The sequence below is a fragment of the Anolis carolinensis genome, chromosome 5 (assembly GCF_035594765.1).
Source record: "Anolis carolinensis isolate JA03-04 chromosome 5, rAnoCar3.1.pri, whole genome shotgun sequence".
NCBI lineage: Eukaryota > Metazoa > Chordata > Lepidosauria > Squamata > Dactyloidae > Anolis > Anolis carolinensis.
Window position 1 is genome coordinate 178,340,559 of NC_085845.1, and position 27,820 is coordinate 178,368,378.

Consider the following 27,820-nt stretch of genomic DNA (forward strand, 5'->3'; position numbering starts at 1 on the left):
TTGTTTTGTTTAGTCAGGATAGTGGGGATCGAATTTAGATGCAAGGCTTGTGAGTATGATATCTGACTTTAAAATGACCATAACCTTACACCAACCTCAGAGCCAGAAGTGCTGATGGGTTGTAATTCACATTATTCCCAGTCCACATGGTAGATAATAAAAAGTGATGGGAGTTGTCACTCAAAAATACCTAGAGATCCAAACTGGATAAAAACTAAAGAGCACTGACTATATAAAAATATAACTGGCTCTCTGTGTCCATGGATTCTCCATCCATGGATTCTACAACCCTTTGAAAGCTACCAGAAGATTGATGAAAATGATTTTGACATCCCAAGTCTTGCATATATCACTAACACAGCCACTAGTACATTTCTAGGTGTGTGAAAGCATCGCATGGAGGCAAAGTTTTATAGATTTTTAGCATCCACATATTCAGAGGAATTCCTCAATAGGGTTAATTACTTGATATAATATTTAGTAATGGAACAGGTTGCACTGTTTTAAAACTAGCTAGAATATTGGAATTTGGTAGCAATCTAGCTGAAAGCACAAAATTGCTAGAAAACTCCTGGATCCATTGCTGTCAATGGGGCCAAAAGGGATTCTGTGGCTCACAGTATTTTGCACCAGATCCAGCTGGTATGCCAGCTGCAGCCTTTGCTAGTGAAGGACAACCTAACCACAATAGTCATGCACAGGTAATTTCACAATTAGACTAATGTAATACACTCTAAGGGTCTGGCCTTAAGCATGACTTAGAAGCGACATTGGCCCAGTGGGTCCAGAAGTGTGGTGGAAATGCTCTTCTACCCCCTGTAGACATTTTAGAGAATTCACTTTGTAGGCTGAATGCTTGGACAGGAATAATGTTTATTTCACAACTGAAGCCGTTTAAACAAAGAATATTACACATTTGGAACTTCCCCTTCATAGATACACATCCACATACCTCAAATCACACATACTAGCCTCCAAAACTCAGGACGTCATCACATTAACAATTGGGAAATGGTGAGAAGTGTATTTCCCAGTCTTCTGGGATGATCAGCCATCCTATGTCCTTTGCTGTGATTTCTTGTGCTTTTCCCATTTCCTCATTTTATTGAGTCAGGAGTCGGGCAGCACCTGACTGCTGAAAACGGAGTCCTCTCTTCATTTAAACACGCTGGCAACACGGATTACCATGGGCAACCACCAGAAGTGGCAGTGTGTCATGGTATGCCCTCCATGGGACTCTGTTTTGCCAGTGTGTTAAAACGGAGAGAAGAAGGAGAGTTGACTAAGTGGAATGAAGTTGCAAGTCAAGATTTGGGAATGTATAGGCACTTACACACACACACACGTAGGCAGAACTTTTGGCTAATTCACATTGAATAATAGAAATATAAGCTTTGACTTAATAACACAGATCAACATTTATTATATAGTCCAGTGTTTCAAGTGTATACTTCCCATGATCTTATGAGCAAGGGTGGGATATAAATAGGTTAATAAATTAAATTATACATACATCTAGGTCAGATGTATTATGTCCATTCCCAGTTTTTTTTTAATCCTCAGCACCTGACATTTTGAAATATAATGCCTCCAAACATGGACTACAGGCTGCAGTCCTTTTTAGCTCTAGCTTCCCATGAATTTGATGTAAATGCTGTTAAAACAAGTGGGCTGAAGGGACCATAGCCCAAATGTAGTACAGTATGTACAGTATAGGCCCATAACCAGGATTTTAATTCGGGGGGGGGGGGGGGGAGATGAGTCTGAGTGAGAGAGGATCTACCCTAGCAAACCTTTTGTATCATTATCCCAATACCCCCCTGCATATGGGATATATTGAGCATGGTGATCAAATCATGATATGAATAAACATAACAATTTAAATAATACCAGTAAGGCCTTCTTGCAGAACACCCTGAGAATATTGGGGGGGGGGGAGGTGAAGCCCCTCAAGCCCCCCCCAAAAGCAACATGCCTGGTATAGTATATATACAGAAGCATTTGGGTCAGTCCTTGATATCTCCTTTTAAACTGGGATCAGGCTGTAGCCAATGTCAAAGATAGAAGGTGGCTTCATGTAGGGGTTGAAACATGGCTTTCATAGACCAGAAACATTGAATGTATGTGGTACTCGGTTCAATCCCTGGCAATTCCAATTAAATAGGTGTCATAGTGATGATGAAAAAAGCTTCTAAGATTCTGGAAGGCCATGTAAACAGGATGGGGCTAAATAGATACAAGGGTTCTTCTTATATGAATTAAGCAACATGCATGCAGCCAAGCATCATAAAAAGTGAAATGCAGGTTTCAATGATATTCTGTAATAGGAAAGAGAAGCTCCCAGATCTGTAATGTAATATTCAATATTACATCGTTGTATGGGGCTGTGTCTAGGGCTGAGCACCAATTCCTATTGCTGTGTATACCAATCACTAACGACTCTTCTGTTATCTGGTAAGCTCAGTTGGAGAGGCACTAATGTGGCATTGGGACTTCCTACTGAAGGGCATCTTGGCTACTCTTCTCAAATCTAGACCTAGCTTTGGTCACAAAGATTATTGAAGTTTAACATGGGATGGCACAATTAGGTCTTAGCTTCTTCCTTTCAGCCTGATCATAGCCATAATGGATGTCAATGTGAACTACTTGTAGTCAGTTTTTTCCATGCTTTTCTGTATGGGGTTCAGCCTGGAATGGAACATTGGCTAAACCTGTGCATGTTGACTTAATGATGTCAATAGGGTTTGCTCCCAGGAAAATCTGTCTAGTATTGTCACCTTCAGCCATTCACCATTCAGGTGTGGAAACTGAGCTTGGCTAGTAGATAGCAGTAAGATACAAACTATAGCCCTCCAGCTATTGTCAGATTGTCCCAGGATCTGTTGCCATCATAGTGGGTTACAATTAAAACATCAAGAGGGCTATACTTTGTTCACTTCATTCTGAACAATGGACTCAGTTTTAATGACAGAACTATTCATTTGACTTTGTTTTGGTAGTTCTTTTAGCCATAGAGCAGAAACATTTAATGTATATGGTACTTAGTTCAATCCCTGGCAATTCCAATTAAATGGGTGTGATAGTGGATGATCGAAAAAAACTCATTAAAATGTGATTATTAAAATTTGTATAATCAAAATGTACCCTCACACTGTTGTTCATTGGCCTGTTTACTATAGCTACATATCTTTTAAAAGAAGTGATATTCTCATGAGTCAACAAAGCCAAATCATATATTTTGGATTGTATGTTTTGTTTTATATCATATAGGTTGTCAAACTATATCAGCTCCTTTTTATACACAGACTGTCTGTTATGGTTGCCCATTTGCCTTTAATCGCATCACTATAATCATGCACCCGGATTAACCTCAATGGACAGGAATTACATATTCTGCCAACCATTAATTTCCTTGAGCATGAGGAATAGGAAAACTCTCCTACAATAGGCTTCCCCATTTTCTTTTCAAAAATTCTGTTTCTTGCCATCTCTAGAGCCATCTTAGATATTGATTGGTCAACACCACGAGCTCTTCGTGGTCCCTTTCACTCATGTCCCCAGTCCATAATGTTATTCCTTATTAAAGAGCCCCAGATTCCTGAGAGATTCAGATTCCTTTTCTGCCTAAGATACAATTTGGCCTTTCATATCTATGGATCCTGCAGGCATGGATTCAATCAACCACGGCTTGAAGATATATATGTGTGTGTGTGTGTGTGTGTGTGTGTGTGTATTCCCATTAAGGGACACCATTTTAGTACAATACTATGTATAATTAGATTTGAACATCCTAGGTTTTGGTATTCATGATGAGTCCTGGAACAAAACTGCATAGATATTAAGGGCCAACTGTAGATAGACATTCCTTTTTCTTCCTCTTTGCCATAGATCTTGGTTAGTATTTTGCATTACAATTCTAATAATCTCACAGATAGCATGACCTTTGGTGCCTTCTGGTAGTTGCATTCCAAAGAGTTAACAGTTCTCCTTTGCCAACATGTGACTGAAGGCCAAATGGGAGCTGGGTTTTTTGCCTTCTTGTCCCTTGGCTAGGAAACTATATTTTGTTTCTCTGGACCCAAAATGTAAGTATGTATGCATTTTAATGCACAGTCACAAACATACAGATACAAACATCTTCTTTTCATTTATATTTCAAAGAGCATTCTCTAAAATTCCAAATACTGTAATTACTAATTCAAATAATATATCCAATTATTCATATCTATGATTGCAGAAATTCCGAGCCTGATTGGGTAAACTGGTATAATGGCATGAGACATTCCAACTCCTCAAGAAACACATCCTCAAAAGCATTCAGTTCAGCTGGGAATTCTTTTAAAGCCAAGAGGATGAAAAGTGTATAGTATCATAAAACATCTCAGTAGAATGCATGGAAATAATGGTCTCATGTAGCTTATCTTCCATCAAAATACCAGATCACAGAAGTAATTGGTTGCAAGCTATGTTGCTATTGTGTGCCTTCAAGTTATCGTGGTTGAACGGGGGATCAAACTTTGGTCTCCAGAGATGTAGTCCAATGCTGAAACCATGCTGGCTCTCACATTGTTAACTTCTTTCACCAATAATGAAGGATAATTACACGACAAGGGGGTAACCTTACTCCTTTTACACTTGAACTATACTTTAGTCAGTTTTGTCATCATAGCACTGTATGGCAGAGGAGGAACATCACATGGGTTAAATATAGGTCCATTAAATGTCTCTTGCTTATTTTCTTGTGCTCCATCACAAATATTGAAGTGACAACGAAGAGGACCAGTCAATGAAATAGGTGCCTGTATCGTACCACAGACAGAAGTTTGTCAAAGTAACTATTTACTTGGGTCCAGAAATTAATTTAATTACTTTTATTTAGTTAATTAATTACTTTGAGAAATAGGAAAATGACATTTTCAAAGTTTCAAAGAAGAAATAGTTCTATTACCTCCAGAATATGTAGTCTCAGATTCTGCAACAACTGTCCTTCTCTATCCTCTTTGGGATACTACCATTACAAGTTAGGATGGGCCCTGTCTTGTTAAAAGGGGATGTAAGATCACAGAGCTATTTTCATCAGAGTACCTGTTGAAATGCTCTCCTTTAAGAGTTTCCATGCAAAGCTTAAACTTCATGGGAAGTCCCCATGGGTTTTCCTTTATCCCCAAAAAAGGAGCCCAGAAATGTTACTTCGTTGGCTGCAATTCCCAATTGCAATCTGAAAATGAGCTCTTCCAAATTCTGCTGTGATTTGGGGTGAAATTAATCTTCCTCTCCTCCCAGTATAGCCTTTTATCCTCTTCTTTCTTGACCCTTATCCAACACATTTCTCCAGTCTTCTCCTAACCCTCCCCACTCATTATAATAACCATAGTTTCCCCAGGTTCCTGGGGTTAATTGCCACCTGCTGCCTCCTTCTGTAATACTGCAGCATTGCATTGCAAAGCACTCCCTCTAAAAGACCCAGCAGTCCTCCACAGCTGAAATATATCAACTTTGTTAAGGAGGCAGGAATTGTTCTAAGACACACGTATGAGTGGACTGGGTGCACTATCTGTCGCTGTCAGTAAACAAGGGGACACAAGAGTTCACTAGAAGTTCATACCATGTGTATCTTTTATTCTGAGTGTGCATTAAGCACAGGCAGATGACAAAGGCAACTGGCACATGAGAGTCACAGAACATAATTCACACAAAGAAAAAAAGAACATGCTGAAGACAAACTTCTTAAAACTCTGCCTTACAAAAGGGGAAAATTGATTAAAATTCTGCAGTGATATAATTTCAGCGAAAAAAGCTATGTGAACTCAAAAAGTATTAAGGAAATTTCCATATACAGTACTTGTTAGTTTTGTATAACACTATGTACCGGTAATAAAATTTGAAAAAAAAATCTGTTCCTGGTTTGAAAGTGTTATTTCCTATTTAATTGTGCGATACTTACTTTGAAAGTAGTTGTTATACTCCAGAAACTTCATTTTTGTGGATTAGGGTAGTACTATTATTTCCCTTAGCCTAGGCACTTTGTTTGCAATTTTCATTAATGAAAATATGCCATTTTAACCTCTCAATGTGCAGACCACAAAAACAAATATTTTTTGCGGTTTAATAAACTTTTCCATGCTTTTATGACAGAACCAATTAGGAAATGACATCTAGAACCCAGGAACAAAAACCACGTTACATAGTGTAATTCATCCTACTTCTGTTGTTTGTGATAAAAAGCTACATAAGCATTTACTAGTTGTATAGATTCTTTTGCTTACTTGATTTGTGTTGAGATTCAATATGGTTGTGTTGACCTGAGCTTTTGGGAATTGCAATCCATAACATCCAAAACATCAAAGTTTCTCTGTCTATACGTTGCATCACTGCTTTCCCCATTCATCCAAAATCCCTTTACATTATCTTTTGGTTTCTGTTTCCAGAGGCATAAGTATGTTACGTTTGTTGCAGCCAAAACACACATTCCATTGGTTCTAATTAATTTTCTATTGTATTAATATTTGAACTCCTGTAAAAATGTCTCACTTTCTCTCCTTCTCCAACTTTCCCTTTTTGTCTCTTTTGTCCTTAGCTTACTTTAGTTGCTACAAAGTGAGTTCAAAGTGCAAAAGTACCCTGCATTCAATGAAATCAGCAGGTGAGGCAGGAGCAGTGGTGTCAGCATCTGTGCCAATCAGTTAGTAATTTATGTTGTCCACCCCATGTACCAAACCATACCACAATACTGTATCTTAAATACCAGAAAATTTGACAAAATCAGCAACTGCTTTTAAAAAATCGCAGCAGCAGAGATGACACCAATAGTGTGTGCTTGTAGCATGTGCAGACAAAACCATGCAACTCAAAGCTAGATTGTAATTGGGTAATAATGACATCTCTGACCACAGCACATGTGCATTAGTTGGTTTTGTCAAAACATAGATATGTCAAAACAGAACATATAAACTGGACCTACAGTTTAGTTTAGTTTTTAACTAACTACAGGGAATAGCTGAGGTGGCACAACGGGTTAAACTGCAAAGTTGCAGACTTGCTGATTGGAAGGTCAGAGGTTTGAATCCGCAGGACGGGATGAGCTCCTATTGTTAGCCCCAGCATCTGCCAACCTAGCAGTTTGAAAACATACAAATGTGAGTAGATCGATAGGTATTGCATCAGCGGGAAAGTCATGCCGGCCACATGACCTAGGAGGTGTCAATGAATAATGCCAGTTCTTCGGCTTAGAAATGGAGATGAGCATCACCTCCCAGAGTAGGACTTGGCTAGACTTAATGTCAATGGGAAATCTTTACCTTTACAGGGAATAGATTCCTGCTGAAACACTCCTCTAAAAATTTAGACAGTCAATTGGTCTTACCCTTTCTGACAATGCCGCCCAGTGCAGTTTGTACCCCTCTTAGGAAGGGGCAGAATATTGCCCTTTACTAAAGTGAATGGCTGCTGCCTTTCCTACGCTAATGTTGTTGGCCACATGTGGCCAGTTTTCATTTCCGAAATGTAGGAGGATATGTAAAAACAAGAGTGATTCTTGTATGTAGTGGACTATAGTCTATAGGGCCTAATTTGTTAATAAATGTGTGAATCTTTGAGGTGCCACTGACTCATCTTTTGAAACCTGAGCCACAGCATACATATTGAAAGATGTCAGAACTCAGTATGTCAGAGAAGAAATAGAAATGCATATGTATATGAAAATAAATGCTCCACAGACGAGTCGCCTATAACCCTTCCATATTCATCTCTTCATGGGATCCCTTTTAAAAGCCAACCTCAAAGACTTCCAACTCAACTCAAGAAACAGGTAGATATAAGAGACAAAGAAAGATTATATATTTTAGTACTTAGTGGTAAAAATATAAGGTTCCTTTTGCAACCCTGGGTCCAAATATTTGTGGAATGAAGTCAATGAGCTACAATAAGCTAGCAAAACATTTTCTTTTTTTCTTTCTTTGCTCTTCTTCACAACTCATGTCTGGAAAATCTATAGGAATCATCAATGTATTACTTTAATCACATGATAGGTCTCTGTGTTGAGAAATAAAAAAGAACCAATGTAAGCTCAAAGTTTAGATCTGTGCCCACACATATGTTCTAGATCCTGGGTCAGTACCATCTGAGAACCCAACACATTTCTTAAGTCTTTTCAAAGTTTCCCAGTTTGGGGCAAAATATACTTTATATGCTCCAAAACACCATCAAAGCATGGCTTTCTATACCCATTCTGATATTCAACCTTCACTGGGACTTATTCAGGCATACAGTATTTACGTAGTCAAAATGTAGCAGTGCAGTTTACTATATGTGTTAAGAAGGGAACTGAAGTTGCTTTGGACCCTGAAGTTACATGAAATCATCCAGATGATAAGCTGTTTATTTCAGCACCTCAGCAGACATTTTCACAACAAATTTTGTCACTATGTTCCCTACTGTTAGATAGAGTAAGGTAAAAGGTAAAGGTTTCCCCTTGACATTAAGTCTAGTTGAGTTAACTCTAGGAAGTGGTGCTCATCTCTATTTCTAAGCCAAAGAGCCAGCGTTGTCCGTAGACGCTCCTAGGTCATCTGGCCAGCATGACTGCATGGAGCGCTATTACCTTCCTGCCTGAGCTGTACCTATTGATCTACTCACATTTGCATGTTTTTGAACTGCTAAGTTGGCAGAAGCAGGGGCTAACAACGGGAGCTCACCACATCCCATGGATTCGAACCACCAACCTGCCAGTCAGCAAGTTCTGCAGCTTAGTGATTTAACCCACTGCGCCACCGTGGCCCCTTTAGATAGATAGATAATAGATAGATAGAGTAGGATGATCATTTAAATTGAAGTGATTCATGGTATCATGAAAAGCCAGTAGACAGTCAATTCATTATATGGTTTCTGTTGTTTTGACCATGCAAATGGGTGAAGAGGGCATTTGTGGGATTTTCTGCCTCAGGTGCGAATTTACCATTTCATAATACGCCATTTACTATTTCAGGCAGCAAAGTGTTTTGGAACAGTCTTGCAAAAATACTTGTCTATGATGTAAAAAGGCATGAGAAAAACTGAACAATGCTGTCATGGTCCATCCACCCAGTGGGCGATGCCGATTACACCCAAAGTGTTTTCCATACAAAGTCAATGTATTATAGAAAAAGCTTAGAATATCTTTTTTATATTTTTCCTGATATCAAGGAATAAATATGTGGCCAAATCCCTCCATCCCACCCTACTGCACCCCTTTGAAAAGGTCCTGTGGTAATGTTTCTTAAACTGTGGCACTCAGTTCTTGTCTGAGGGAAGTGCAAGACAGCCTAGAGAACATAAAAGGGAAAGAAGGGAGTCTTCTTACTCTTTTCCTTTAGATTCAACAAAACAAGCATCTAGTCTTGAATAATACTTGCTGCTGAATACCAGTCGCTCAATAGACAGTCTGTGTACTGAGCTCAACGTGGAAATGGTCCAACAAAGAACGAGTGGGGGGAGAAAGAGGGAGAGGTGAGAAGGCTCTGCCACTCGTGTGATTAAAATTCAGCTCCCCAGATCACCAATGAAAGCGTTTCATTGCTTTTACCCACCACCATTTTGCATTTTAAGTTTAGAAGATGGGAGAGCTGCTTATTGTCTCGATCAATCCGGGGACAGCACTGGTGACATGGAATTTGTGAAGTCTGAGCGAACAATTAGCTGCCAAAACTTCACTACTGATGCAACTTCTATTTCCCTTCTCGCCTTCGTTGTTACTTTAAGAATTTACTTGAGAGAGCATAAATGGGTTCTAGCAGCCCATCCCTAAGCAAGCTAACATACATAGGTGTTTTGATGAAAGAACCAATCAATATGTAAGAGCGCATGTCTCCGGAGGAAGATTAAATGTACGTAGTACATATATTAAGCAAAAACTTTGTTTTTAAACTCTGTTGTTGTGAGTACACTGCGCAATCATTTCTTCTACTCAAAGGAAGATCGTGAAAGAAAACACGGACGGACAAGAAGATTCGACAAAGAGAAGACAAATACGAATGAGCAAAATACTAGAATGTGTAAATAGTGGAAAGCAGTCCAGAAAGTCCAATTGCTACAATTATCACCAATTACATGCCTCCCCCAGCTTTATCTGTTGAATTACTCAGCCACAAAACATCCATTATACCAGTTTTCATCCCAGCTACTGTTTTAATAGCCAGTTTACTCAGCTGCTCTGGGCTTTAGGGTCAAATCTGATGTTGTATTCCATTTCAGTTACATTTTGGTACAGGCGAATGGAAGGACAAGTGGAAAGCAATCATCTCTTGAACAATACCTTGCTGTTCATGCAGATGGGGGAGGTTCCTTAAAAATTAAAATAATATCCCTCCAGTCTTTTTTGTGCACTAATACTAGGCCATCAACACTTGTTTCAAGGAAGCATTGACCACTAGCGTATGAGTACTAGAAACTCTAGAGTAGAGTTTGGAAAAGTTATTTTTGGATTATAACTACCAGAATCCTTCACCGAGCCTGGCCACAGCCATCACAACAGGTGTAGCCCCAAAAGCAATATTTCCAAGTTCTATTCACAAGCAAGAACTATATGCATTACAGCTTTATCCTCATAATTAACATAGATTGCAGTGTTATTTATTTATAGATCTTAAAAACATTTAAAGATTGGTCAAGCCAATTTTTGTCTTAATAATTTATTGCAGGCCAGTTTTAGTCAGAAAGCACAAATAAAGCCCTCCCCTCCTTTTTTGGATAGTTTTGGTTCTAATACAATTGCACTATGTAACACGATTTTTGTTCCTGGGTTATAAATGTCATTTACTAATCGGTTCTATTATAAAAACATGGGAAAAGTTTATTAAACTGCAAAAACTTTGTTGTGGTCTGCACACTGAAAGGTTAAAAGTGGCACATTTTGATTCTGGAAAATTACAAAGTGTCTCTCTAGACTGAAGAAAATAATAGTATTACCTCCTCCCCCGGTGGCGCAGTAGATTAAACCCTTGTGCTAACTTGAAGGTTGGGTTGCTGACCTGAAGGTTGCCAGTTCGAATCCAGTAAGAGCACGGATGAGCTCCCACTGTCAGCTCCAGCTCCATATAGGGACATGAGAGAAGCCTCCCACAAGGATGGTAAAACATCAAAACATCCGGGCGTCCCCTGGGCAACGTCCTTGCAGACAGCCAATTCTTTCATACCAGAGCGACTTGCGGTTTCTCAAGTTGCTCCTGATGTGAAAAACAATCTACAAAAATGAAGTTTCTTGAGTATAACAACTACTTCCTTTTCCCATTTCGTAACACTCTGCACTTTGCCTGGGATCTACGAATTAGTCTCCTGTTTTTAACACTGTATCCTGCTTGTTGATTTTAATGATTGTTTTTATTGATGTTGATGTTTTTTACTGGGATAATTGTTTTATTGCTTTGTTACTGTTATTTGTTTGTTTTATCGGGCCAGGCCCCATGTGAGCCGCCCCAAGTCCCTTCGGGGAGATGGGGCGGGGTATAAAAATAAAGTTGTTGTTGTTATTATTATTATTTTTATTTTTATTATTACTTTCAAAGTTATTTCTGCACAATTAAACAGGAAATAATATGTTCAAATCCTGAACAGACCTTTTCCCCAAATTTTATTAGTGTTATGTGAGAAAAAACGAACCTGCAACTTGAGGTTACCAATTATGTTCTATTTTCAGCGGGTTGTTTGAGAGATCTCCTTAGAGAGATTTAATTTTGAAGATTTTTAGACTTCTACAAACTTTGAGTCTTTTGCTATATGTCTCTTGAGTGCAGACCATGCTCTTTTGGCTAAGTAAGGGCCAGGTAAGCGCTGAGTTCAACACGAATATACCGTAATGGTCTTTTAAAGTTGCTGTACACTTCTTTTCATACCTCAAAACAGTTTGTAGAGTAGTACCTTTGGGCATGTTGACGTTTATTTTAAATATAAAGGAATTGCAAATTCTTCAGTTAATATACAATGTGCATCAATTAGTGTGAATATATAATAAACTTCCCTTTGCACAAATATGTTCTATAGTGCTAATGATGATAAAGATAATAGAGAAGAATGCAATAGGAGGCCATTGACAGAGTTACCTAGTATCTCATGTTTAAAAGGAGACAAAACACTCAAAGTTTAAGCTGCTTTTCAAAAAATTATATGGAATCTTAAAGATAAACAAAAAAATTATGGAGCAGATAATAAAATTTCTTCTAATCATGTAATCACTTTAATACAGGGTAAATAACCTGCTGTCCTACACACATTTTGAACTATAATTCTCATCAAGCCTAGCTAGCATGAACAGTTATCAGGAATTATGATAGCTGTAGTCCAGAATTAAGAGATATAAGAATAAGAGATTTAGTTGACTTTGTATATTAAGCTTAGCTGTGTGATATTATCTGTTGTGTAAATGTACATGTTTTAAAAGAGCCAAGCATTTCTGAGCAATGGAAAATGCTCAGCAACTGCCTTCATATATTGGAGAAAATATAAGAAGGCAAGACCTTCGTATACACCTATGACCCTGATGCATAGCACAATCACATAATAGCTAGGAAGAGTATGAATAATTTTGTCTAAATTATGAAATTTTGGATGACATTAATTAGACTGTTATATCCTTCAGCATTAGCCTGATAGATTAAAAATAATAATTGTGACTTACTTTATTTATTTTAATTGTGTCAGAAGCGACTTGAGAACATACTGCAAGTTGCTTCTGATGTGAGAGAACTGGCTACGTTAGCAGGCCAGCCGGCACAAGGGTTTAACTCAATGCACCACCATAACTCCTACTTTTTGAGTCTTGCTTATTAATTTGATTTTTAGTCCGTCTTGTTCCCCAGAATAGAATTTAAAGTGCGACTGAAGGGTTTTTATAAAGACTGTATATAAGACTTCTTTAGAAATATGGTTTCAGGAGGAATATATGCTGGATATCTTCAAATAACAATTTAATTTAAATGTCAGAAGCCACTGCCTTGCAGAAAAGTTCATGCCTTGCATACCTCAGATTTCTTGTTCAATTCCATCCTAAAGCTCAAGTTACTGTCAGGTGAGAAGGTCTGGGAAAAGAAAGATGAGGCTCTCTAGATATTGCTGGGCTACAACTGCTTACAGACCTAGTGAGAATTTGGAAATTTTCCTTTTGAATTTACTGCTTCCAGAAACCCCTAGCCACCATACCCAGCTGTAGCCCCAAAAAGTGTTTTTTCTTAAGGTCTGACCCTAGTCAGAAAAGCCAGTGAAGATGGATGGTATGAATTGAACTCCAACAACATTGTGAAGGCCACACATTTCCTATCTCTATAGTGTTCAATGCTGCATGTAATCTCGAAGTCCAAATGCATGCAAATTATGTATATATAGCATCACAAATGATATACAATTCCAATGCTACAAGTGCAACATTTATTTAAAAAGCAAGGTCCCTACCCCCAAAACACGTACAGCCTAATTTACAATCTTGCATTGACTGTGTTTTGAACGGAAACTGACTGCAGTTCTTGGATGCTCAAGACATTGTTTAATACTAAAAACTGATAAATACTACATTTTATCAGATCCATTTAACTGATGGTAAATCAATGTAGTAGGCAGTACGGCTGATGGATTCCAATATCACAGACCTCAAAACAACAAATTCTATTCGGGGTTGTTGTGCATTTTCCGGGCTGTATGGCCATGTTCCAGAAGCATTCTCTCCTGATGTTTCACCCACATCTATGGCACGCATCCGCATAACCTCTGAGAATGCCTGCCATAGATGTGGGCAAAACATCAGGAGAGAATGCTTCCAGAAGATGGCCATACAGCCCAGAAAATGCACAACAACTCAGTGATTCCGGCCATGAAAGCCTTCAACAACAAATTCTACTCACTCAAACCATTTAAGGGCTGACATTGCAAATCCCCATAGCTGGATAAAGGGTTTTTTTTTTAAAGGATGGGGAACAATTATGCCTATGTCCAGCCAATTGGGAGAGAAATTCCTAGACTTTCATATGGCAGAGCCAAATAAAGAAAACTGAACTTCCAAGATATGATGGATCTCCCATATTAACAGAAAAATATGAGCAAATTGCAAACGGAAAAATTCCTGGTCAGTTACCAACCTCCACTATATCTGTAAACTGCCAGGTTAAAGCAGGTAAAGCATCTACTAAGAGATACTGAACATTAAATAATCCTTGTTTTGCTGCTGGACAACAATTGCCATTTGGTCATGATGCCAGCAGAATTACTTGATTCTTTTGTCAGAAAAATCCCATAAGGATGCTTCCTGTAAAATCCCTGTAATCTAATCCCAATTTAAACGCCTTTCAGTTTGGTTTCCCTATCATGTGTTCTCTAGAGAACGATACATACAATATTTGGGGAAAGCACAAATGCTATATGATCTCTAAATAGCATTTTGAGTGCCAGATAAAGATGAGTTTAAATATGATCCCATCCTACAAAGAGACCTAAGACAATTTTAGCTAGCATAAAATTACAATCATGAAAGAAAAGGAAAAAAAAACATTTCAGTCGGACTTATCAAGGATGTATTATATCTGACAGGGCGAAACAGCCAACACTTGGCTTGCTGAAAAGACATTTTGCAAATCATTAAAACAGACATTAGGACAATAATACTCTAAAGACACATTTGTTCTTGGAAGCTAAGCCTGGTCAGGTCTGGTTAGTACTTGGATGGTAGAGGGGCTATAGACCAGGTATGGGCAAACTTTGGCCCTCCAGGTGTTTTGGACTTCAACTCCCACCATTCCTAACAGCCTCAGGCCCTTTCCTTTTCCCCCTCAGCCGCTTAAGCGGCTGAGGGGGAAAAGGAAGGGGCCTGAGGCTGTTAGGAATGGTGGGAGTTGAAGTCCAAAACAACTAGAGGGCCAAGGTTTGCCCATGCCGGCTATAGACTATATTTCAGAGGAACTAGCAAAACCATCTCAGAGTATTCCTTGCAGTAGAAAACCCTATGAAGTGATAGTTAATTTGAAGGCACATACATAACACTCATACAACAGGCAATGTCCCTTGTGTTATATTATTCTGCTATATATATAGGACAGATATTATGTTTTGCATGTATACATATATGATTAGTTTCCCCAAAATGGAATTCGACATTTTCCACTCGAGGTAATGAAACTGTATGGCAACTAGCAAGTCAAAGATTGACCACAGTCGTGGTATGATTCGGTGTGCGATTCTTCCCATACAGAAACATGGATTCAGTTCATCCTCATTTTTTGCTAAGAAAGAATATTTTCTATCTACCAGCTGCCGGTACATCACATATCAAACTAAAAGGGCTACAAATAACTGATTCCTGACTTTCCAAGTTTCTGTTTTTATATAAATGTTTTACAACAGCTGTGAATAGCAGAAATATACACTAACAGCAAGTAGAACAGCAAGTAATACCAGCCCCATTCAAAGCCTGCAAAGTTAATTTTGGCTAGTAAAGTAGTACGTTTCACATATGCCCTTTCCCTGCAAAAAAAAAAAAAAAAGATAATAAAATTAAATGATTAATCAATCACTTCCCTTTCAACCCACAACCTTGTCTCTGCTGCCTAAGAAAGCTGCTTCACTCCAACTAAAGATAGGACCAACTATAGGACCTTCTGGGCACAGAAAAGACTGGGCAACTTGGAAGGCGCTGAACAGACTGTTCTCTGGCACCATGAGATGCAGAGCCAACCTTAAGAAATGGGGCCACAAAGTGAAGTCCACGAAATGCGAGTGTGGAGAAGAGCAAACCACAGACCACCTATTACAATGTAGCCTGAACCCTGCCACACGCACAATGGAGGACCTTCTTACAGCAACACCAGAGGCACTCCAAGTGGCCAGCTACTGGTCAAAGGACATTTAGCATAATGCCAAGTTTTTTAAAGCTTTGTGTTTTTTAAACACATTACAACTGTACCCTCGGTTTTGCTTCTGATACTTATTCTATGCAAGCATTTGCAGTGATTTTGTCCTTTTTAAATAAGAAAAAGTCAAATTTCTCAATATTTCCAATAGCTCAGCAACCAGCAATCAAAGGGGATCTTCAGGGTATTGGGAGGTATAGGTGATCTAGGTTGCTTGTTGCCTGTTGTTGTTGTTGTTGTTGTTGTTGTTGTTGTTGTTGTGTGACTTCAAGTGATTTCCGGCCTATGGCAACCCTATCATCGGGTTTTCAGAGTAATGATTTGCCCAGGGTCATCCAGTGGGTATTCATGACAGAACAAAATTTGATTTGTCAGCATTATTGTAGAACACTCAATTCATTAGGTTGTGCTGGCTCCTTCAACTCCCCACCAGGCTCAAGGAGGAGGGTGGAGGAAGATGAAGCTGTATGAAATTCCATAATGTTTCAGTTCTATTTTTAGCCCCAACTAGAGGAGACCTACTGAATAAGTGACATTTATTGACATGTTGACTTTCCATTCAACAGTCTGTTCAATGGGTCTCCATTTCAAAATAACTTTTTTTATTGTGTCAGAAATGACTTGAGAACATACTGCAAGTCATTTCTGGTGTGAGAGAATTGGCCGTCTCCAGAGAGACATTACCTAGGGAAAATAACTGATTATGTATTAACAGGTTTGTTTGTTTTTTTTAAAAAAAGAACTGTAATCAAAATATTTTTTGAAACACAAAAAATTGAAAACTCCACCACATCTTTTCTGTCCTCCACCAGAGAAATTGTGTGTGTGTGTGTGTTGGTCAAGTTTCTCGTAGTCCACAGAATTTCAGTGCTGGAACCCATCGAGAACACCTTTGTCTCAGGGCTTCAGTAAGCAAGGAATAGATGCAACAGGTTGTCTGAATTTAAAACAGCATTAAGGACTAGTATCTTCCAGAAGGCCTAGCCAGGTGATTTTTAAATTATTAATTTTAAATCATGCATTCATAGTTTGGATATGTATATGTTCTTTTAAACTCATATTATATTATATTATGTTTATGTTCTTTTAAGCTCATATTATATTATGTATCAGCCCACTCCCTCCTAGCCTTCAGAAGGAAAGTAAAATCCTGGCTTTGGGATCAAGCTTTTGGATAATAGTTCAGTGCAATAATTGATGTGTAATATGTGTAATGACCATGGAATGGCTCTAGATTACGATTTTGGGAGGTGTGATTTTAACTGAATGTATGCTTTTAATTGTCAATCTGTATTAATTTTTAATTTGAAAATATTTTAAGCTTATGTTTTATATGTGTTTTTAAGGCATGGAATAATTGCCACATGTAAGCTGCTTTGAGTCCCCTTCAGGGTAGAGAAACACGGGGTATAAATAGGGTAAATAAATAATAAATAAATTTTAACTGATTTATGTATTTAACTGAAGTTATTTGTATTGTAATCTGTTGTTGATCCATAAGGAGAAGCAAACAAGAAGGAGGAGGAGAGAAGGAGATATTTTGTAGTTTGGGGCAAAGGAAGTGATGATGATGATGATGATGATGGTGATGATGATGATGACGATGACGATGACTATGTTATCCTTTGCCTCAGATTGCAAAATACTTTGTGTTAACATGCAGCTGGCAGCCCAATCCCACACTTACCTACTTAGATGTAGATCCAAAGGACTCCCACAGAAGCGTGGACAGGATTGCAACCAGACTCTTAATTTTGCCTTCCTTTTACCAAGTTTTCTTTTTCTGTTTTACCTCATGAATGGAATGTCCCCTGAAGCACTTCAGAGAAATCCCTATACTCCAGTGAAAGGAACTTTGGGGCATTAAAGAAAACAGGACCCTGAGAATGAGTGAAAAGAAATGAGGCCCACTAATAATAACTTGGCCTGGGGGAATATTGCTTTCTGAGGTGGCCAGAGGAGTGATGCTGGGACCCCTCCCAAGTTTGTTTGGACAGGATTGTTAATGAGTGATTAAGAATGATTTGTTGGGAGCTGTTCAGCGGGATTTCTTCTCCTTTCTCTCCTGGGAGGGTTTATTTCACAGAGGCGGCAGGGGCTTGGGTATTGTCTGGGGAGGAAGGACAAGGGAGGCCTGCTCCATCCATTGGATCTTTGCTGGCTGCTCCCCCTCTCGCCTTCTCGCCTTCCCCTTGCTGTTGTGGGCTCACAGCCGCTCTCCGGTTGCCCCCTGCTTCAAATTCACATTTAAAGCCCAATTGCAAACTCATAATATTTTGCTTTCTTCCCTCCCACAATTACAAGCAGCTGTTTCCCCTCTGCATCCCACACCCCATCCCACATCCAACTCCCTGCAGTCTCCATGGAGATGTCACTAGCAGGAGCAAGGCTGTGGCTATGGAAACCTGCTAGTACTTACTCTTCCTTGAAAACTTTTCTCTGTCTGCGAAGGAAAATGCCAAGGCAGTAAGCAGTCTGTCCGCTACTAGATATGCAGCCGACTTGGAGGAGACGGGCGCAGCCCTGGGCCGTCTCCTCCATCACTCTTCTCAGATCTGGGTTCAGATCTTGGATGATTTGCTTTATTGAATTATACTGTCTCAGAGGGTGTGGGAATTTTCCAAAAAAGTAAAATTTCCTATTACCGATTCAGAGGAAAGATTCATGGTATACTGAACTCACCCAACAACATACACCCTGTCAAAATATTTTGAGTGCGATAAAAGGGGAATGCTACTCTTACTGTGAAATACAGTAGAGTCTCGCTTATCCAAGCCTCACATATCCAAGCTTCTGGATTATCCAAGCCATTTTTGAAGTCAATGTTTTCAATATATCGTGATATTTTGGTGCTAAATTTGTAAATACAGTAATTACAACATAACATTACTGTGTATTGAACTACTTTTTCTGTCAAATTTGTTGTATAACATGATATTTTGGTGCTTAATTGTAAATCATAACCTAATTTGATGTTTAATAGGCTTTTCCTTAATCCCTCCTTATTATGCAAGATATTCGCTTATCCAAGTTTCTGCTGGCCCGTTTAGCTTGGATAAGTGAGACTCTACTGTATTCATAAATGTCATCTTTATATCAAGGAAACTGGAGGTTCATCTACATTGTTACATTAATACAGTTTGAAACATTTTTAACTGCCAAGACTCAATGCCATGGAATCCTGGAAGTTGTACTTTTATAAGGTCTTTATCCTGGAATCGTGGCAGTTAAAGTGATGTCAAATTGCATTATTTCTACAATATAGATGCACCTTAAGCCTCAGGTATCATCTACACAATTTTTGGATCATCAATATGACATTTACATAGCATGTATCTTATGACCTTGTGGAACTGATCTACCATTAGGATGAATGAGATACTTTCCCCAGGCAGTATCTTGTTCTATATTGATTGGTTGTGTTATTAACTTGGTTACTCAATGTAATTTTCTGTATTGTATTTTATTGCTTTATTAATGTTGTGAGCTGCCCTGAGTCCCTTTGGGAGATCGGGAGGAATATAAATAAAAGTATTATTATTGTTGTTGTTGTTGTTGTTTTAGGATGCTACAAAAGGTGATAATTTTGGTATCAAGAAACATAAGAGGATTTTCTCACTCAGATGTTAGTTTTAACTTTGCTGACATTAGCTACTATATACTTTGACATTCGGGTTGATGCTGACATTTCCTGGTCTATGAGAACTGTAATATCAGCCAGCCCTGTGGATTAAGCAAATGATAAACTGGGTATGTGATAGGTCTGGAATCAAACAGCCCCTTTTACACATGCTCCTACAAAAAAAATGCCAATACATACTGAACATGGTGCAAACATAGTTGCATATACTAGATATTATTTGAGTCTGCTTCAAGCTGGTTGGCTGTGCTGGTGCTTTATGTCTGGTGGATAGACTATTTTGGGGTTTGACAGAACTACAGGCCTTTGTTGTATAGAGATGAGTGATCTTTGATTATGAATCTTTCAGGTTTATGAGATCATTAAGAACAAAACATCAACCCAATGAATGCCATCAACTCAATATCCTAACATGACAAAAACATTGTAGGAATATATATAATCCCTCTTCATTGAGATGCAGAGAAAAGAGCTTGTGTGAACTGATTTCCTAACAGGACTTAATACACACTAAGCCTCAGGTGTGTGGCATCTTTTAATGACAAGTTCACTGCCAAGAACAATTTCCCCATGGAGGGCTGTTTCATATATGAACAACTAACAATGATAGAGCACATGGAAATGGCTTATCATGCAATGGGCAAAGATGCACATTATCAAGATGTGTTTTATGTAAAAAATTGTGTGAAGAGAGGCGAAAAAGTTGAAGACACTTTTACAAATGCTGCTGGTTGTTGAAGGGTGCAAAGTATCCCACACATCCTAATAGGAGACATTCTCTGAAGCTCATTTCAGCATCTGAGTCTCCCTGCCAAGGAAACCACTGCCTGTATCCCCTTTACTAGTATTATTGTCCCTGAGTGCAAGTTTTTTGGTGGAAAAGTCAGATATGCATTAATACTAAACAAGAAAGTATGTAGCTTGCAGGTCAAAGGCCACACGAAGTCTGGTACTGTTCTGTTGCAGAATAAATTGGGAAAATTCTGAGTAATATAATTTTAAACTGCATGTGTAGTTTTGTGATGTCATATTTTTAATACTCTAGTGATTTAAAGGGATGCATTGAAAACTACAGTGAGAGGCTTATGCTAGAACCATTTCCCCCAGTGATTTAATTAATTACATAAAAGGATATGTTTTTCATCTGGTGAGCATTCAAAATATACTCTCAGTGCACATGTGTGCATATGTACCTGCACATACCATCAGTCTGAATTGGTTAAGAACTCAATTCTGTCAGTCTAATACCACCTTACTCTGCATGATGACTTCAAAAATTTCTTGTTTTTGCCTTAATCTGTTGAAGTTTTTCAATCCTGTCATATCAAGTTGTACATCAGGACAATCCAATTCATTTCTGGTGGGTTGAAAAGCAATTTATAAGGGTTTTAGATAAACAAACAATTAAGAGCTCAAAACACCATCAGCTGGAACTGTACAAAAGATAGCAAAATTCCATAGAAAGCAATAGGACTGAATTCTCAACTTAATCTCTTTTTCAACTTTCATTGAGACGAACATTGCTGACCCAAGACATTTGGCTACCTCAGACACAGCGCTGCAGCTGCCCTTCCCTACCCAGGTAATGGTACATAATATTTAAAGTGGGCCAAATTATTTGGCACCAAAAGCCAAAATTCCTGTTAACACACAAAGCAATAAAGCATCATCACAGCTACTTGCTGCCCTTTTGTGACACACAAAATCAGCTGATGGAGATAGTCACTTCACTCTGCCTAAGGTTTGGGTCAATCTTGGAAACAAAATCTCAATTGTATCCATTGAATCTTATGAAAAAGTGACAGGATTTGCTCATGATGAGAACCAAGTATTTCTCTTAATTATAGAAGTTTCGCTGCTAGTTCCCCTATTGCTTAGTACACATAGTTCTGTCTGTTTAATATGCTAATCTTGACTGCTAAAAATAAAAATGGAAGTAGCAGCCAGGCAGCCGGAAGAAGGCAAAGAATGCCATAGAGCCTCAATTCCCCTCAACCTCATTTCCATAAACCGAAACTCAGAACTGAGTCTAACACACCCAGTTCCCCAATACAAATGTTAGCAAAGCCATGCTGGTGCAACTCTTGGACAGCAAAATGAATGGGAAACACTAAAACAAGTTTAAGAGTGCCCAAAACAACAGGTGCTAGGCCTGTTCTCATCCAGATAGCTGAAAAGAAATGTACTGGCATCAAGAACATACACACAAGTATTGCTTTCATAGTTTCACAGGTGTTGCCATTTATCTATTTTTCATGCAGTTATGATACTAAAATCATAACCTCATGGAAGCAAATCCTAAATCATCCAAGGCAGATTTGGGGCTACAGATGATATGACATAGTCAATACTTGGAAAAGTTATTTTTCTGGACTATAAATGTCAGACTCCTCCAGTCAGCACTTTGGTCATATTGGAAAAGTCCCCCAAATTAACCTTCTCAAGCTTTGGAAATAAAGACCAACTCAAAACTGTAATTTCCTGAATGACATCTTGCCCCTCACCATGGTACTTGAATGATCAAACTTTGCAACAAAAGAAATATACATAAAAATGCCCAGCACTTACTCTTCACTGATCTGAAAACAAAAAAACAAAGCTTTTTCACCTTTCTAAATAAAGTTGCATATAGATATGATTTTGGAACTACTACCAGTAGATGTACTTTTCAGTTTCATGGAACAGTGCACAGGGTTGAAGATGATAGACAAAATCCTTCTATTTTATTGTCTTCACACTCTTAAAATATCTCTATGTATAAGTGCATAGATTTTGCTAATAATACATAGAAAACCTTTTAAAAATTTTATGTTTGGTCTGAAGTGTCTTCATAGGGGTTTGTCTACAAAAAAACATGTTCTCTCTGTTAAAAAGAGAAAACACTCTCCTACACAGCTAGCATTGAGATAAACACACAGAAAGGCACTTCGTTTTTCTTATTTTCTGAGCTCTTCAAACTCAGATGTTCCTATCATGTTTCATAACCAGCTCTTTGGAAAGTTACTTTGATGGAATTCCCATGTTCCCAGACCTCACACAAAGAATTATGGGACAGGCAGTCTAAAAGTAACTTTTCTCAAGCACTTTGCATTTCTGAAGCAGGGCACAGCAGTTGCAACCAAGATAAAACTTAGTTGGCTATGGGAACACAAGGCTGTTCACTATGGTTTTTGGGGAAGACTGTAGGTAGAGCTATGCCATGGATAAGCAAGTGTACAAAATATAATTACTTATTGGAACACTGATATCTAACAACTAGATCCAGGTGCAAAATAAACCAAAGTCTGAATTAAAGAATTCTGGATGTAGGATTTAGCTAATTATTTCATACAGTGTTCCCTCACTACTTTGCGGTTCACTTTTTGCGGATTCGCTGTTTTGCGGTTTTTTAATAAACTCTAAAAGACTATTATAAATCATAAAAAATTACAATTTACAGCATAAGGAAGGGAGGAAGGAGAAGCCAAAGGGAGAGAAAATGAGCCCAAGCAGCAAAGGGAGGACAAGGAGGCGATTTATCAACACACAATTGGTTGATAAAGACTTAAAATAGTGTATAACTACTAAAATAATGTATAAATGTTAAAATAAATATAGTGTCCCTACTTCGCGGATTTTCACTTATTGCGGGTGGTCCTGGAACCTAACCTCAGCGATAAGTGAGGGAACACTGTACATCCATATCTAGTCACCTCCAAGTTACCTTCATTTTAGCAATATAATTTAGGATGGGAAAAGAGTAATTACGCTATGGCTATGATTAAGCAACTGGAAATCTACAAATCCTTGCTGATCTATCAAAAATCTCTCCCAAGGGATCTTTCAAGCTCATCCAGATGTAGCTTCTGCCCATCTTGGGACAACAGGACATGTTCTTGGGTTGTAAAACAATCCAGGGTCTCTTAAAATCCTCAGTGCCCAAGCCTGCTAGGACTCTTGACCTCCTTTAATTGCAGACACTGTAAAACAATTTCTGCAGGTTGTGCAACAGATGTGTCCTTCTCCCACTCGAAGGTTATCAGGGCAACACATTAAGACCCACACCCAAGAGGAAAGGCAGAGGTGCCAAGACACATAGAAGTATTGGGGTGTTGTACAATAACTCTGGATAGATTTTGGTTTCAGGATGAAGATGAGTCCCAGGATAACTGGCTTCTCCACTCATCTCATATCCTTTTCAATGAGCAAGACTCTCTCTTTGAGGAGGAGGTTGGGGGGAAACAGCTTACTAAGTAGGGCTATAAACAACTCCTCCTTCCACACATACTCAAAGTGGTGCCCACCCCCACCCCCCATGTGTTTCATTGTTCAGTTAAAACAAAGCCGATCAGGAGGATGCATTTTTGAATGGCATGCAGTGCCTTCCTTTTACCCCTAGTTAGAAAGTCAATAAATGAATAATCACCGCCAACAAACTGGCTGGTGTTCTGCAAGTCTTCCTTAAGGAGGAGTGAGGCTGGGGGTCTGCTCAGGGAAAGACAAGAGAAAGAAAGAAAGAAAAAAAAAGGGGGGGGGAGTTGTTCCACCTTATAAAGAACTAAATTGCTGACCACAGCCCCATTCTAGTCATATCCAGTTTGTGTTACAAAGAGAGCAAGACTGAATGCTTTCAAAAGGAAGGGTGCTGTTTCTCATGCTGACTAGGAATGAACTACAAATGTACCCCAGATAAAAATTCTGCCCCTTCCGAATTAAAAGTTCATTATCCAATAGCACTGCAAACTCAAAACTTCACCAGAGTATTTAGAAATCAAGTTTAGGGTGCATCTGTACAAGGAATGCAATGTTACACCACTTGAACTGCCACAGCTCAATGCTATGAAATCCTGGGAGTTGTAGCTCCTACTTAGGGCTCTTCCAGGCAGGCCCGATATTCCAGGATCTGATCCCAGGTTTTTTTCTTTAAACTAGATTATATGAGTCTGCATTGCCAGATAATCTGGGATAAACAAAAAACCTGGGATCAGGTCCTGGGAATAGGGCCTGTCTGGAAGGGCCCTTAGAAGGTTAAAGCATTTGTAAAACTACAACTCCTGTGGTTCCATGGTATTGCAGTATGGTAGTTAAAGTGCTTCCAGACTGGATTAGTTCTAGAGTGTAGATGCACCCAAAGAAAACACAGAGATGTAAGAGTTCTAGGTGAATAATTTCCAATATAGGGAATGCTACAAGGTTGAGAATGAAAGGAAAACACCATGGGGATTGGGGGAAGAATTTGTCTCTGGAAGGGCAATGCTGTCATCTGGCCTCGTCTACCCAACCCATAGCTGCCCATCTGAAGCTGACCCTCCTGGAGTAATTGAGGTCCCTAAGTCTGGAGAAAAGCAAGATAAAAAAACAAACAAATCAATTGTGTCTTTCAGAGGTCCTACCGGCTGTTAGGAATTGTGGGAGTTGAAGTCCAAAACACCTGGAGGGCCCAATTTTGCCCTTGCTTGTTATACATTGTAGGGACGCCTCAGGGTTGAGATATTTGCTCAAACAACTCCTTGAGCAAGTCACACTCTCTCAGCCACATAACGCGGCCCGACTCAACCTCAAAGTCTAAATTAAAACCGAGATCGAACCCAGACGCTGGTTTCTATGACTTGAAAGAGAACTCCGAGCTGAGAAAGTCTTTAATCCACCTGCTGCGTGTTTATATGCTTCCAAATCGAAGTTTTATTTGGAATCCGCTGTTTCGCGTCATGGCTCTTTTTTAAAAAACTGAACTGGAGAATTTAATTTAGCTTCTTTTTTTTTTACAAACACGTAGAAATTATTTTATATGTATATTGTATGTGTGTCTAAAATTTATATAGTGTCCTGTTTTGTAATCTCTGTGTATTCTTAATATGTATTTTATATTAATGCATTGCAATATGTATCTTTTATTAGAACTACATTTTAATATGTCTGTTTATAGACTTTTTTTGCAAGGTTTGTGTGCTTTGTGATGTGACTCCCCTCGAGCCACTAGGAGAGGCGGATAAGAAATATAATATATATAATATATTATAATACACACACATGTATGTATGTGTCTATCTATCCAGTATATCTCTATATATAAACCTATGTTTTATTAACGCGCGACCGCATCCAAAAGTATGGGTTCCTAGAACTTGATGTCAAAGTCTATTTATGTAATTTATTATTTACATTTATATATCTATACATCTGTATATCTATATATCTATACATCCATACCTACCTACATATAAAACTAACCTCTAGGTGTTTGTGTGTATGTATGTACGAGTGTGTATATATATATATATACATATACATACATATATATATATACACACACACACATACATACACACATATACATACCTGCCTAACTACATACATATAAAACTAACCTCTAGGTGTTTGTGTATGTGTGATATATATATATACACACAGACATATCTCCATACCTACCTACTTACCTACCTACATATAAAACTAATCTCTACATGTGTGTATGTTTGTATGTGTGTATAATACACATATATATCTCCATACCTACCTACCCACATACATATAAAACTAACCTCTACGAGTTTGTGTGTATTATGTGTGTGTGTATACATACACACACACATATATCCATACCTATCTACCTACATACATATAAAACTAACCTCTGTATGTGTATGTGTGTATATATATATATAATGTATATATATATATATATATATATATATATATATATATACACACACACACACACACACACACACACACACACACACACACACACACATTCGATTTATATGAGAGGTAATAATTACATTTCCCAGTTGCCTCTGTTTCCCTCAAGTTGTTATTATTTTTTAAAAGGAAGGGCTTCGGAAGGCGCACGAATGGCAAAGGAAACTTCAAACTCGATGGTGAGCCGTCTGTATCTCTCTACCCGCCCGGTTTTCCTTCCAATGAAGCTATATTTCTCCCCGAATGTGTGTGAATGTGTGTTTTTTAAAAAGCGGGTATTCTTTACATAACAACTGAAACCCCCGAAGAAAGACTAATTGGATTAAGCCTCCTGAAAAGGAGGGAAAGGTCCCTGAAGGAGGGGCGCCAAAGGCTTCCCTTTCCTTGCCATCTGTCGAGCAAAGAGAAAGTGCCTTCCGATTCATATCGTCTTAATCAATCCCGCTGCCATCGATCAGAGGAAAAGAACCGACCCGGGTTGATTTTCTATGATTTCCCCCTCGGAAGGGTGGTTTCTATGGAAGGGGAGAGAAGCGAGGAGGCTGCGGAGTCCCCACATGAAAAACGTGCATCCCCTCCATGACATTTCCCTCCATTCCTGGCATAGAGAGAACTTTTCACAAAGTTTACTTCTAACTTTGTTCAGGCAGAAGGAGAAAAGGGAAAGCCAGACCCAGGGAATACGAAGATACAAGGCTGGATCTATACTGCCATACAGTGTACTGCATTAACTATATTACAGTACATGGTCAGTTTAAACGGCATTGGGTCTACACTGACCATATAGTGAAGTTTAAACTGCATAATATACAAGTGTAGATCCAGACTAAGACTTCTAGGTGACCATACTTTTCAACCTATTGTGAGTCCTGGAGGAAAATGGGCATACTGTGAGTTTTCCGGACTGTACGGCCATGTTCCAGAAGCACTCTCTCCTGACGTTTCGCCCACATCAATGGCAGGCATCCTCAGAGGTCGTTGGAAACTAGGCACGTGAGATTTATATATCTGTGAAAGGTCCAGGGTCGGAGAAAGAACTCTTGCCTGTTGGAGGCAAGTGTGAATGTTGCAATTAATCATCTTGACCAACATTGAAAAGCTTTGCAGCTTCAAAGCCTGACTGATTCCTAATTATATTTTAATACTTAGTGATGACAAAATTTAGGCAATCTGATAAATCTATGTCCTTTATTGGAACACGTCAGCAAATATAGCATAGAAAAGTTTTCAACATTGAAAAGCCTTGCAGCTTCAAAGCCTGGCTGCTTCCTGCCTCGGGGGGGGGGGGGAATGCTTTGTTGGGGATGTTAGCTGGCCTTGAGTGTTTCCTGTCTGGAATTCCTCTGTTTTCAGACTGTTCTTTATTTATTGTCCTGATTTTAGAGGGTTTTTTTTAGTACAGATTCTGTTCATTTTCATGGTTTCCTCCTTTCCGTTGAAATTGTCAGACTGACAACCACCATGTCAGACTACACAGAGAACCCATTGAAATCCACAAGCATGTGGACAATTTTAACAGAAAGGGGGAAACCACGAAAATGAACAAAATCTGGCTACCAGTATTTTAAAAAACTCTAAAAGCACGACAGTAAATAAAGAGCTACACTCTGAAAACAGGTGAATTCCAGATATGAAACAA

The 27,820-nt window shown here is 38.7% G+C and overlaps 1 protein-coding gene across 4 annotated transcripts in view; it reads right to left on the reverse strand.

The window, feature by feature from the left end:
* The window catches only part of rfx4 (regulatory factor X4), an 85,879-nt gene that overhangs the window by 52,241 nt on the left and 5,818 nt on the right, over positions 1–27,820 (reverse strand). Inside the window, exon 1 of one of the 4 annotated variants that reach the window (XM_062983038.1) lies at positions 4,949–5,460. The exons of the other annotated variants lie outside the window; for them this stretch is intronic. The gene's annotated coding sequence lies outside the window, so the exon portion shown is untranslated. Of the gene's footprint in view, positions 1–4,948; positions 5,461–27,820 lie in introns of those variants that run through there. 4 annotated transcript variants of the gene reach the window in all.